We start from the raw sequence: 15355 nt of genomic DNA on the forward strand, positions 1-15355 counted from the left end.
GAGTTAATAATCAGTAAATTTATTGTCGTAAGAAGTGCAAAAAAGACGTTAAGACCTATGAAAAGCTTTTAAATAAAGGCTAATAAACAAAAATGCGCTGAAAACGGCAAAAAAAAAAAAAAAAAAAAGACAAATAAATTCCACCATTTCTGGCCTACAATTACCCAAAATGAACATGTATTATGTTTAAGCTTCATCTTCGGGCACTCGTAAAAAAGAGGATTGTTCCTCAACTTCCGGGCCCTACTTATCATATAAGAAACAAAGTGATACCTGTGTGTACAAAGTTGATTGTATGTTACTATACACGTATTAAAAAATGAAAATGAAATCTTTAAGTTTTACGTCCCACGGTTATGCCTATACACGTATTAAGTAGGCATGTGCAATCTGCTTGTTTTGAAGGAGAAATTAATTAATAACTTTTATTGTGAATTCAGTTTTGTGGGCAAATAACATAAATTAGTATAATTTCCTGGGAGTGTTTCTAAGAAGGACCTATCGTCATATTATATTATAACTCGTTATGTGGGACGTTCAGTGCACAATGGAATCCAGTTCACTTGCTCGCTTTGGACATATCTTTAAGAACTCTATCTGAAACATCTTCAATAGCTTAAAAGATGCATATCCATATATTATAAATATGCTCTTGTAAAGCAAAAGAATGTTATTAAGTATTTCGTACAAACTTTACGACTATTTTTCGCACAGCTTTGTTGACGTGGTTTGATTTCCTTGTGTCCTGAACATGCCATGTACGTAAAAATAGGATGTATATATACCATCTTTTCTTTTGTGTAGCTCTTTGCCGCATTATACGAGTCTCTTTGCTTTGATCTTGAACGAAATTAGACTGTTTCTCATTATAATTACGTAATATAAGATTATTTTATTTATCATTACGTAGAATTAGTCTTTTTATATATATTAAAATGGATTAGATATTTTAAAGTATGGAGTAGTTATCGGTAGGTATTAGGTATTTTATAGTATGGAGCTACACTGTTTCAGATCTAACAATTAAAATGTCACTAATGGGTAAGCCCATTGAATTACCTTACCACTTGGTGCCATAGCCCTGGGTGGGCTTTGGCTCCTTCCACTATTTGCCTCCAGTCTTCCCGATCTCTGCATTTTTATTTCCATCCTCGAAGCTTCAATTTTTTCAAGTCACTTTCTACTCCGTCCAGCAATCTGGTTTTTGGCCTTCCTTTTCTTTTCCTGGAGTACTTCTGTAAAGTCTTTCTTTCATGATTTTGTATGGTATTCTGTCGCTGTCCATTCTTATTGCATGTCCTACCCACCTTAGTCGATTCGATTTTATAAACCTGGCTACATCCTGATTCTCTATTATGCCGTTGATCTCTTCATTAGTTAAGCCCATTGAATATGAACCAAAAACTCGTTATCAACAAGTTTTATATATATATATATATATATATATATATATATATATATATATATATATATATATATATATATATATATATATATATATATATATATAAACAGCTTCATATGTTAGTCACGATTCAAATAATTTATAAAGAGCTTCATAGTTAGTGGTTGGTGCCTTTTCTCGGATCTGATGCTGTAGAAGTCACTAGCACGCAACTCATTTGCATTTGGCAAAACTTAATTTAGTTAAAGCTCGACCATTGTTATCACGGATTGAAATACTTTGCACAAATTTGTAATGTGTATTCTTCCAGTGTTCTTAAGAGATTTGTAAGTTGCTTGTGTCCAATGATTTGAACTCAGACAGACGCGTACTTTGAAGTAAAATATAATTATTGCGTTTACAATATTTTTCAAAACATTCTATTTCAAGATGAAAAAGGTATATATGATATGAAGATATTACATTGTTTATCTGATATAATTGTTTAGTGCATGTTTATTATAACTGCCCATTTGAACAAAATGATTATATCCATATTATACGTAATGACAATGTTTAGTAAATTGCAACACTGCAGTTAGAATGTAATCGGGCAGCTCCATCCTTTCCTGTATAGTAATAATGCAATGTCTGTAGATTACCATAAATGAGATGACATTTGTAACCATAGTGCATGAATTCCTTATATTAATGATACTGAAATTTACAAACAACAAAATGTGCAAAAAGATTAACGACAATTACTCACTTTTGTTTTTCAAAATAACATAAAATAACAGCACAACCGTCGTGTTCATTTGTATCCACTGTTTAACTGGTATACAGCGGGTCACAGAAATTCTTGATGTACAAAATCCGTGAGATAGGCAACCCAACTTACGCCTGGTAGTAGCTAACACAGCAGCGTGAAGTTGCCCCAAATTGTTAAAAACACAAATCGTAAAGAGTGTTTTACTGCAGAAGTGGAGGGAAACGCTGGCTGACGAAATGTCAAAAGGGAGTATTTGGATACTTGTAGTCACAGTACTTCTTGTTTGTATGATACACACGTAAAACTATACAAAGCCACTTCAAAAAATATACGGATATCAGAGACGCTGATGAGAAGATAACGGTCAGGGGACATATCTAATCTTATAATTAACTCAAATGAGGATTACATAAAGAAGTTTGCTTAGTTCAAATAACTACATATCCGCATATCAAATAATATACGGATAGATTGTGCGGTACATATGGCAGGTTCTTTTTTGACTAACTCAAAACTTTGCGCTGAGTTTTGAAACTATTAACAACAGTCCTACTTGCAAATCAATTAAAAGTAAGGATGCATCATTTGGGGGGAAGAACCCAACCTCCAATGAAAATTTTTGGTGTCTAACAGGGCGTGAGCCCCTACGTTTCGGCGCTACTGATTCATACGTAATACTACTTTGAAAGAAGAAATTGTTGATTTCATTATTCGTTAAATAAGTTTTGAAAATGCCAACTATTGGTAATTTATTTGTAAATATTATTATATTTATTTGTAAATGCAAAATTTGATAACACTCAAACGAGTTGGAGAACTCATCCGTATTAAGGTAGGCCTACTTCCCGTTAACTTGCAAATATAACTGAGGGTTCATGATTTGTATATTTGTGAAATTTTACACATTGAGACACAACGAGAAAAGGAGAGAATAGAGTGTCAATAAACAAAAACTTAAAAGTGCACGAAATTAACGTATAATATCAAATATAAAACCATTGATACAATTACATTTGCAATTAGTTTCCTTCATTATTTTTTCTTTTTTATTTTCAAGACAACTGAATTTCTCCACTGGAGATTATCTTGCATTTAGCAGGATCCAACTGGAGCTCAGCCTTGTAAACGAAACATTTTAAAAAGGGTAAACGGCGAAGGCGGGAAACGAACCCGTGCCGCCAGATTAGAAAACAACAAATTTAACCACTTTAGTATTTATTATACTATCACTAATATTACATAAGAAATTTACATAGATACAATAAAGGAGTAATCTAGGACCGACCACTGATAAGAAATTTCTAGGTGTGGTTCTGAGCGAACCTACTCGTGTGTAGAATGATGAGGTCGATGCATCACCACAAGGAAAATGTTAATAAGCACAACTCCTTGCCCCCTGTCCTTCCCGACGGGTGGGACAGAGCCGCTTGCAAAAATCCACTGAAAGACTTCCTTTCTAGAGCGACTGAGAAATATTTGCGGCGTTCCCATTGTAAAAAGTCAACATATAAGCATTCATCATTCCACGGCATGGAACGATGAACATATAACAATGTGGTACGGTACCAACTAACCAGAGGATCGTATTGTGTTTGGTTTTAGGGTAATACTGAAATGCATGAAAGAATTAGAGATCTACGGTAAATAAAGGAAAAGGCGTACGCCAGATCAAGCTCAACATACGAAGGAGGAGGTTCCAAATAATATCGGCACCAGAACATGACGTGTAGCGATGTTGTAGTGTGTCGGAGTGGTCACAATATTTACAGGTGAGGGTTGTGGCACGTCCAATGCGCACAAGTCTTTCTTGTGTGGCGGGCAGTTGATGAACTATGGTCGTCCAAACTGCTTGTGTGTGCAAAGGAAGGATATTTGTTTGTAGATTTTCCCAGATTTGGCGCCATTGTTTAATAGTGTGTTGGGAAACAGATTTAAAGAAAAAAAACAAATGGATAAGATAATCTGTGGTTAAATGAATTTTAAAAAGATGAACTATTAAAATGTTTTGTTCAAATAACTTGGCCTAAGGGACAAGATAAACAATAGAACAAGGCCTCTTAATTGTGAAAACCATGATAAAGTGGGGGATATAAGGAGAATCCAGGCTGGCTAAAGGACGGAAGCAGCCAAAGACGAAGGAAAAGTTATTCAGCCATGTGGGTGAGAGGATTCCACCTAACATTCATGTAAGACCTTTTTTCTCTTTGTAAAATCTAAGTTAGAGAAGAATCTGAGCCAAGTAAGGTCTCTCGTGTATAATATTTTGTGTTTACGAAATTTTCTTTATTTCAATGTAATTTTATTGTGTTTTTGCATTCTCATATACTCTCTCTCAGTGTTAATAAAGTTGCTTGCTCAAGTATAATTCCTGGTTCTTTTACTTACTTCCTCAGAGAAGAGATAAGAACCATTAATTTTAGATTGACTTTAGTAGAATACTGACTACCGATACTCAAGAATGTTGAATTACCATTTTTATTAATCATGGCTCCCCTGGCGATATGCTAATGCTCAGATTCTTTTTTGGCTAGATTTTACATATTTTATACCAGATTCTATTTTTTTAAAAATTTTTTTCTCTATTTCTTGGTTACGGCTGATGGGTTTCTCAGTGCAATTATTTTTATAAATTTAATATCCTTATAATTTTGTTTTGTTGAGTGATTCCGTATGCCGTTAACGCGCAGTGCAGTTCAATCACGGAAATTAGGTGTAAACTTCACCGAGATGCAGTCGGTTACAGTCTTACTAATTCCTGGTTACATTCCAACCCCCCAGCACCAGCTCCCACCTCACAACATTTCTCTCATCAGATTAACAATGTTACATCAAGTCCTCAAGTTAATGGATCGCCCTTAACTAACATTTCAAACCTATCCGTTGTTAATCCCCCAACTCACAGATCAGGGCCGACATTATCGGCCACTTCACCACCAACACAAGGAAATTCAAGTGATCCCACCATTCCCATACATCCAAATTCACTCAACATATTTTCGGCTAGCCCGTTAGAAAGAGCTGACCTATTCATTACTAACTTTGAGCGTACAGCTAAAATTGCGGGTTGGAGTGAAGACAAAATGTGTTCCATCTTTCCGTTATGTCTTGCAGACATTCCGCTGTATTGGTACAAAAGTACTGATTCACTTTCCACCCTGCCATGGAATACACTTAAGGATAAATTCCTAAAGCAATTTGGACCAAACAATTTACCGCTCTCCGCAGCTGAAAAATATAGATCCAGAGTTCAGGAACCAACAGAGTCACTCCTCCATTATTTATATGCCAAGAAATACTTGGCCACTCAATTAGATCACCCACCCTCCTTTGAAGATTTTCTGTTGGATTCAATTATGGGGTTATTACCCCACTTCATTGTAGAATTTTCTCAGAAGACTATTAAGTCATTTGATGAACTTATCGAATTAGCAGCCACAAGGGAGAGAGCAGACAGGTTAGCCCAGCGGCGCCTAGCCAGCTTAACCAATCCTACCCCCCCACCACAAACACATCAGCAAGACCCCTTAAACAACATCATTTCTCGTTTAGATTCACTTCAAGTGCAACTTAATACCCATCTTAATGCTCAACCCGTCCAACATACTGCTGCATTCATGGAACATAATCAACCGCAGTACAGACATCGGAACTCAGATCGTTCACCGTCTCCTCACTACTCCCGAAATTTCTCCCGGGGACGGGATGAACACACTCATCGTTCACGGCAACGATCACACAGTAGGGAACGGAATGACAGGAACCCAACTCAATCCCCACCTCCTACTCCCACACCACCCTCAGCTCACACCGATAAATGTTGTTCTTGCCGAACTCCGAAGCCACAACAAAACTCTAAGCCCACCACTCAGACCCCTCCCCAGCAGAATGTTAATAGAAAAAGTCGTCCTCCTTTTAGAAAAGGTGGGAACAATCGAAAGGGAGCAAACTATAACGAGGCTGCCTTGGCTACTATATATCCTATGCCTTACCCACAGTTTTACCCTCCACCATACCCATCTCCCTTTCCATTTCCACTACCTACAACTTCCCAAACTCCTTGTGGTCCCGCCCCTTTTGTTCCAACTTTACCTTCGTTACCCTCTACAGAACAGCCGCCAAAAAACGGATAAACTTAGAGGAGGACCGTCCTCCACCTCCTCCAACTAACCATTCTCTCAATGACTTACAATCACAACATCCGACCTACACAAGAACACACAGCTCCAGCAACCTTCTCCAGTTGCTGAAAATAGTCATATTCCTCCTCCCATACAAACAGACGAGCATATTAACCAGTCTGGTAAACAGTGTACGTTGAATGTCCCATTGATCTTTAGAAGGCATTTAACTTACATTGAGGGCTCTATTGCTTCAAAACGACATTTAATAATCCTTGACTCAGGAGCAGAGCTAAATTTAATTCCTAGCTATTTAGTTCCTCAAAAAGCGCGACCTTTTCCTTTGGACACGGTTCTTCACGGTGTCTCAAACCTCCCGTTTACCCTTACCCACGCAGTTACATTACCGATTACAGTAGCGGGTCGTACATTTTCGGTTCTTTTTCGCATTTCACCCCTGCAGTCATTCCCCACCATTTTAGGAAATCAATTCCTCAAACAGCATCTGGCTAAACTTGATTACGAAACAGGCACACTAAGCTTAACATATTTTGGGCGCAAACCGGCACAACCCATATCACATAAACCCGAGGAGGTTCGTTTTCTTTCAAATTTACTGGCAGTTAAGAAAAACCCCAAATTTGTTTTTCAACTTGCTAAAACACAAACTATTCCGGCAAATAGTGTTGCCATGCTAAGATTAACAATTCCTCTCAAAACAAACATAAAACATTTTTACATCAATTCCCATATACATGCCAATCTTAAAGGGTGTTACACGGTTCACACGGCTACTTCAATTGACAACCTTCAAATACCAATTATTAACCTCTCTCATTACGATCAAACTTTTTTCAAGGGTCTACCTATTGCCTCGGGCACAATCTTCCCTACAGAGCCTCGTACCTATAAGGCATACTCTGTTAGGCAACTTTTTGAACCGACAGAAGAACATGCGGAACAAAATAGAAGGGAAAGGATGGAAAAAATTAAGGATCACATTGATCTCACTAAATTTAACATTAATCCTGCACTTTCTCCATCCCAGAGGCAACAAATGTTGGAAATTTTAGAAAAGCGGGTCAGTACTTTTAAATGGACAAAAACTGATTTTAGTAAAATAAAAACCTTTGAAGTTTCTTTGGACTTAATCGATGATAAACCCTTTGTTATGCCCCAATTTGTCATTCCACATCGCCTTAGGCCTATGGTGAAAGAAAAAATCCTACAGTTTCTTGAACAGGGCATAATCCAACCATCTAACAGTCAGTATAGAAATAATATTATTGCAGTGCTGAAACCAAATAGTAAATCGGACATTCGTCTAGTTTTGGATCTCAGAACTTTGTCTAGCAAATGCCAAACATTAGCAGATCCCATACAGCCCATGACAGACGTTTTGGATAACATGTCGGCTGCTCGCTGGATTATTCATCTTGACCTAGCACAATCTTTCTATCAGTGCCCTTTGGCTCCTGAAGATCGCAAGGCCACGGCATTTTCGGTTCGGGATCTTCATTTGCCCCACACGCAATTTGAACTTACAGTGCAACCGCAAGGACATAAATCTAGTACGCTTAACTTGCAACGCATACTACGCACTATCTATCGCGATATACCAGCTCAAAATTTCTCCCTGTATGTTGATGACTTTTTTCTCTATTCTTCTTCATACTCGCATTTATTGGAACTGTTAGACCAAGTCTTAGCTATTGCTGAAAAACATTCACTTTTATTTAATGTAGACAAATCTGAATTTGGGGTCACTTCTGTTAAATGTCTAGGGCACATAGTTGAAAATGGTACAATTAAGCCAGACCCTGACAAAATCGCTGCCATTACTAACATACCAAAACCCAAAACCATAAAACAACTCCGTAGTTGGCTAGCGAGTGTAAATTTTTTTCGTAACTTCTTTCCATATATTTCGCTAACTCTAGAACCACTGTACAAAGCACTTAGGGGAAATCCAAAAACATTAACCTGGAATTCTGATATGGATGAAGCATTCGAAAAAATGCGAATAGCTATGGTAAATCCTCCAATCTTACAATTATATAGTACACAAAACACAGAACATATGTTAATGACAGATGCTTCGGCAGAAGGCATAGGTGCGTGTCTCTTTCAGAGAAAAATAGGAGAAAAAAATTATCATCCGGTATGCTACGTCTCAGCTCGTCATCCCCACAGAATTCGACCTCTGCCAATTCACAATTTAGAACTTTTTGCGATTTTCTACTCGCTAATGAAGTTAAAGAAATATCTACTAGGTAAACATTTTACACTCGTAACGGATAATAAGAGTCTGTTAGCATTAAAGACTACTACCCAATTAACTCCTAAACTTACGAGGTGGTTGGAACAGATACAAACCTTTGATTTCACAATAATCCACGTCAGGTCATATCAAAATTCATTGTCAGACCTATTAAGTCGGAACCCCTTGCCTTTTCATGAAAAAGATATGGAACTTCTCGACACTGAAGTTCATCCCTTTCATCTCTTGGCATTAGATGGAAACACTGACATTGCGCAACTCCAAAGGGATGATCCCTTCTTTTCTAAAATAGTGCGAACCTTACTAACGGAAAATAAAAACGATAAAAACTACAAAACATGGCAAAAGCAATACGTTTTCAAAAAGAATTTACTATACCGTAACATGTATTCACCAACACAACCGCGCACCTTGTTATGTATACCGAGGGTACTGCGTGATACGGTATTTAACGAGTTTCACAATAACTCTTTAGTACATCCTGGATACCTGAAATTATACTACCTCATTCGTAGCAAGTATTACATACCAAATCTAAAAAATTGGTTACATCACAAAGTGAACTCATGCTTAGATTGTGGCTACTTTAAACGGAGTTGCCAACAAAACATTGACACAGTTCAAAGAATACCGACGGGTGACCTCTTCGACTGCTGGACTATAGATGTATGTGGCAAACTTATGCCATCACAGGGTGATGAATACACACACTTATGTAGGTGTGGAACAAGTATCATCATTTACAGTCACTAAGCCCATAAAATCTCCTACTACAGATGCATTCATAGATTTCATTACAACTGACATAATTATACCCTACGGCGTCATGCGCAGTTTACGTCTAGACCAGCAAACAAGTCACGTGAGCTCCAAATCAAAAGCATTTCTCAATTCTCTAGGCATTAAGGCCATATACGCGTTGCCGAATTTGCACAAATCTATAGGACAAGTTGAATCAAGAATTTCCAATTTACAAACAGCCCTCAAATTTCTTACCAGACAGGACCACAAACAGTGGCCATTGCATTTACACAAGGCTACGGCTACAATTAATCACACTCCATTAACACAGTTTGGGATTTCACCATTTCACATTTTATTTGGAAAGGAAGTGAGATTACCAATTCAGAACTGTCTTCATGATGATGCACCTCCCACTGACATCAATGACAGGCTAGTTATGCTCAAAGAACTACGGGACCTAATAGAATTCAGGAGGGAACATTTTTTTCAGAAGCATAAAGAAAAAGAGGAAGCCAAAAACACCCCCACCCAATTCATTCCCGGTTCCCAAGTTCTTTTGAAAAGACTCAGCACAAAGAAGAATGAAAGTGGACCTCTGAGGCAACTTTATACAGGCCCACACACAGTTCTGAATAAACTTGATGAAAATTCATATCAGATTGGTGTTGGGGGGAAAATAATTAATGTTGCAAAGAACAGACTTAAACTATACATTCCAGACACAGAGAAAAATACAGTTTTTGAAACTAAATATAACAAATACCTACGCGGCATCAAGGAATAGGCAGCAGACATGGCATACACCCCCACCCAAATCAAACTTATAGCCCAATCCACTCCCACAAAGCACGCAATCTCCGTTGCAGACAACTCATATAACTCCATTGCATCCTTTCCACGCGTTTTTTTCAACCACATTGCTAAGACCATATTGTGATTATCTAAAACAGTAGTGCTCAAACAGTGTGTCGCTCCCTGTGTTGTCTCATGCAGCAATAATTATCGTTTCACTATATTAAAGCATCATAGATGAGTTGTAAAGACACGCTGCATGTATCTTTTGACGATCCTTAAGTGCATGGTATAAAAGCGTATGGTCAGTAACGAAAAGTTGAGCACCACTACTCCCGACCAAACTCACTGCCATTCATTAAGTGTCTCTCCTTAGCCCATCTAAATTGTTAACAAACATCCCTAAGGAGATTTAATATCTCAAACAATCATGATTTTGCACTTTCAAAACGGTCTAGCAATAGGATTAGTGATTTACATTCACTCTATCCTTCATTCACATTTGACCCTTATCCTTTTCCTTCCCATTCATTAACAGACACACTCATGCAAGCTTGCCGCCTTTGTCTCCCACTCGCATGATTCACTTAATCCTTCCATGAAAATATACACTGCACCTTTAAATTGAATTCTAAAAGATAACAAGAATGCAGTTCTCCCCCCCCCCCCAAAAAAAATCTCTATACTACGCACATAACAACCCACGCAGCTGAGGTTTACGAGGATTGCTGATAACATCCAACACGTATAACAGGACAACGAACTGTAAGGTTATAGGTATTCATATTCTGGAAAAAATACTCCTACGGTGAAAGGGTACTCCTACTCCCCACCCCCGGTATTTTGCCTTGAACCAAATCCAACATTTCAACATCACACTCCTTCCATACACATCAAAAAAAAGTAAAGACATAGGCCGTCACTAACATGCGGGCTACCCAGCAGGTGAACACTCGCGACCACCCCATTAGTTTTAGACCCATTCTATTAGGATAATTGACATATTAAATGCTCCTAATAATAATAGATTAAATTCATTTTACACTTTAGAACGAATAATGCATGACACAAATTACGTCCCGATGGATTTTATAAGTACCGAGTGAGAGACCGGGATACATCAATGACAGAGGCTAAGCCTCACGTATCTAACATTTATGAATTGAACCAGCCTGAAAACAGACATATGCATTACGTTGCCTTTCAGGCATAAGTCACATTTTCAAATAACAATAATAAAACCCAAAAATACTTTTAACTGGGGGAAAACGCCCCACCCCTTTCAGCCGATGTACTCAAATTGATAAAAGAGAATGTGCAAAGAAGAGGGAATGACTTATTGAGTGGGTCAAAAGCCCCCTCCCCAAATTGAATACCCATTCCTATCAACAGTTGTTTCACTTCAACTTACGGAAAAAAAACTACCAAAACATAACTTCTTGTTCACTTTTCTCAGTAACACTGACTTTAGCAAGATTCTAAAAAAAAGAACGAAAAAGAAATAAAAAGATAGGGGTTGAATATAGACTAACACCCACCCTCAACCTCACATTACAGAGCACCGGATTACATTCAGCTATTTTACATGCGCATGTCTTGTAAACGTTACGTACAACGCTGTGAAACTTACAGCCAAACTCACCTGCATCACAAATGCAGTTCGGCCCAATTATTTACTTAAGAGGCTCTAATTGTGACGTCATCACTGACATCTATGCATCCATGCTTCTTTATCAAATATCTCATGGACAAAATAATCGCGGTCACTTTGAACAACGACTTCTTCCTTCTAACCATCTCGAACATCATTACCCATTCATCAAAAACCTCTTACAATTCAATTGGAGACATCTGCTCTTATAGACAAACATCACAAAATAAATATAAAATTCAACTCTCATCAGATAGAAGAAATGCGTTATTAACTACACCAGTTCATTAACAGAATGAAAATCCTATATCGTTTCTGAACGAAACTTTATTAAGACCTAATAGGAACGGCTGAAACCTCACAATCTCATTGTGGGCCATGTCGCCTTCAAGGCATCCGCTCCTTTCGTTTTTCCTGTGCCTGAAACCTAAATTCTCTTTTCAGAGAAGATTTGGCCATGTCGATTTCCTAAGCGAAATCATGCACAGGAAGCTAGCATTTAGCTAATGAAATTCATGCAATATTGATAAAGTCACGTTCCAACATTAACTCCAATTCTCATAATGAAACCATAAAATTCAAATTTAACAAAAGAAGACAACATACCTATTATCTTCTAAATTGATGTTGTGTTCCTCAAATTGACACTGATATATTCTCACAAATATGTGTCCTTTTATCAAGGCAATTTTTAACGCATTAGCTCCGTATATACGCCCTCGGCGACATAAATGACGAACAGATCAATAACAACATACACGTCAGACATAACGTCTACAAGGTAAAAATACGATTAAAATCGGCAAAACTATGTTTTCGGTAGGCAACAAATTGCTCCGTTGTAGATTACGCCAACCTTGAAATTTCATTGATAACTAGGCTGCAAATGACACACGTTTCCAGTTCATTCCAATTTCCTTTTATATATAACTCTAAGGACAATTTATTATCTCATCGTTAACTAACGTTCATTTCAGTTTATCTCATACTTAACAAAAAAAAAAGAAAAAATAAAGAGCAGAACTAAGAAGAAAAATTGTGAAAGTAACAATTAGATAATCATCTTCAGTTCATCTGATAACAAGGAAGTTCGTTTGCAGTACTAAACTTAACACCTCATGTCTTTCGGGCAAAAAAAAAAAAAAAAAAAAAAATCCATAGTATTGCATAGTACTTTAAAAACAATGCTGAATAATACAGAAAGCTTTGAAACGATTTACCCCGCAGCTACTAGTCCGCCTTGTTTTCATCATCCCATTTTCCGTCAGCGAGAAACAAAAAAAAAAAAAAAAAAATCACGGACTCATTTCCTTCCCAGAACTAAACAACTATATGTCATTGAAAGTGCATACACAATATGAAGCATTTCAGTCTCTAACTTTTACCAGAGGTCATTTTCACAATAACATCCTAATATTAGCACCAAGTAACTTACGCTGCCACACAAGAAGACATAGAACACCACAAGCTTCTCGATATACAGAATATACATAATAATAATAATAATAATAATAATAATAATAATAATAATAATAATAATAATAATAATAATAATAATAATAATAATAATAATAATAATAATTACAGTTACACCCCTACTGTAATCTCTTTCCTACTGTTAATCATTTTAGGGCTATGCTGTTACAAAAAATACCTAGCCCACAAAACCTACCAACAAGTTAGACAGCATGTGGCTATCCCCCTTCAACAGGTGATAGAACCCCCATTTTTTCAACCCATGGCTAATCCGTATTATACTCCACAAAGAATTAGTAATTGTGTTTTATAATAAGTACCTATCCCCAGGTACCAGGAACACAGTACTGGCGAATCCATTCAAAAAAAAAAAAAAAAAAAAAAAAAAAACGAAACTTCAACATTTAATATTTTTTTGGTTCCTTCTATTTTTTTTACATGTGTCCTTTATGAACCTACCTCTAATCTATTTAACCTTCTCTTATCCCACAGATCTGTAATTTGCTGCATCTAATTATAATCCTTCTATATAACCCTCTCACACGCACACCGACAAAAAAATATAAAAAAATATACAATTATAATTGCACCGGGAATTTGCTGTCATGTCTCTGCCTTGAATTGAGAAAAGCATGTCTTTTTTCTATCGCATACATCTGGTATAAAAACAATACCCCACCCACCTACACAACAAACAAACATACAAGCCTCTCCTTTATCTCATTCCTTTCACGTCATTCATCATACCTCTCATCCATTGATCCTCCTCAAGCAACATCGAGGACCGCAAAAGATGGTGCACATTGGTTCGATTCTCCATAGTGGATTCTGTTTCCGTTGAACGACGCAGACATCTTCTCAAGCAACATCGAGGGCCGCACAGGATGGTGCACATTGGTTCGATTCTCCATGCTGGATTCTGCTTCCGTTCTATTCTCCATGCTGGATGACGCAGACGTCTCCTCCAAAACTCCAAAGAAGAAGATGGTTCCCACACCCATTCAACCTACTGCCAAGGTCATAGAAACAGACTTGCCAATGGACTATCATGGTACTTCAAGACAACAACGGGTTGTTATACTCCTTCCTCAGGCGGAGTGTATTAAAGAAGAGGAAGTCCAGGTGAAGAGCACCCGGAAATTTTCACCCCCAATGGATGACAGTCTATCCCCCCTTTCAGCGGACTGGAGGACTGGGTCATGCCGTATTCTTGTGTTCTTGCAAATTGTGATGCAGTGTAGAACATCGCTATACAGTGATACAGTACGATGTTGTGATTGTGATTCCTATTCTCGTTTATTCCTTTACGAATTCTTCTTTTTGTATTCCTTTTTTATAACATGATTCACATTTTTTTTTCAACCTAATACATTATGTGATAGTGTTAAGTAGCTCACTGCCGAGACAGATTTAAAGAAAAAAAAACATGATGAAAAAAAATATGGATAAGACAGACACACACACTAAACGGTGTTATTCGAATCCTGTACTATTTCAGTGGGGGAATGTGTTGGGAAACAGATTTAAAGAAAAAAAACAAATGGATAAGATAATCTGTGGTTAAATGAATTTTAAAAAGATGAACTATTAAAATGTTTTGTTCAAATAACTTGGCCTAAGGGACAAGATAAACAATAGAACAAGGCCTCTTAATTGTGAAAACCATGATAAAGTGGGGGATATAAGGAGAATCCAGGCTGGCTAAAGGACGGAAGCAGCCAAAGACGAAGGAAAAGTTATTCAGCCATGTGGCTGAGAGGATTCCACCTAACATTCATGTAAGACCTTTTCTCTCTTTGTAAAATCTAAGTTAGAGAAGAATCTGAGCCAAGTAAGGTCTCTCGTGTATAATATTTTGTAGTTACTAAATTTACTTTATTTCAATGTAATTTTATTGTGTATTTCCATTTTCATATAATCTCTCTCAGTGTTAATAAAGTTTGCTTACTTAAGTATTCCTCCAGGTTCTTTTACTTCCACAGAGAAGAGATAAGAACCATTATTTTAAATTGACTTTAGTAGAATACTGACTACCGATACTCATAAATGTTGAATTACCATTTTTATTAATCAATAGGGAATAGATTTCGTATCCGGACTTTCACATCTATAAGTGACGCTCTCCACAATTGCGGGT

General features: G+C 37.2%; 1 long non-coding RNA gene across 1 annotated transcript in view; it reads right to left on the reverse strand.

The window, feature by feature from the left end:
• LOC145688502 (uncharacterized) overlaps positions 1-12418 on the reverse strand; it is a 105105-nt gene extending 92687 nt beyond the window's left edge. The window contains exon 1 of the long non-coding RNA XR_014131925.1: positions 12349-12418. This is a non-coding gene — a long non-coding RNA (uncharacterized LOC145688502). The remainder of the gene's footprint in view (positions 1-12348) is intronic.
• Between the last annotated feature and the right edge of the window lie 2937 nt (positions 12419-15355).

This window comes from Thermobia domestica, chromosome 6, assembly GCF_964235325.1.
Source record: "Thermobia domestica chromosome 6, izTheDome1.hap1.1, whole genome shotgun sequence".
NCBI lineage: Eukaryota > Metazoa > Arthropoda > Insecta > Zygentoma > Lepismatidae > Thermobia > Thermobia domestica.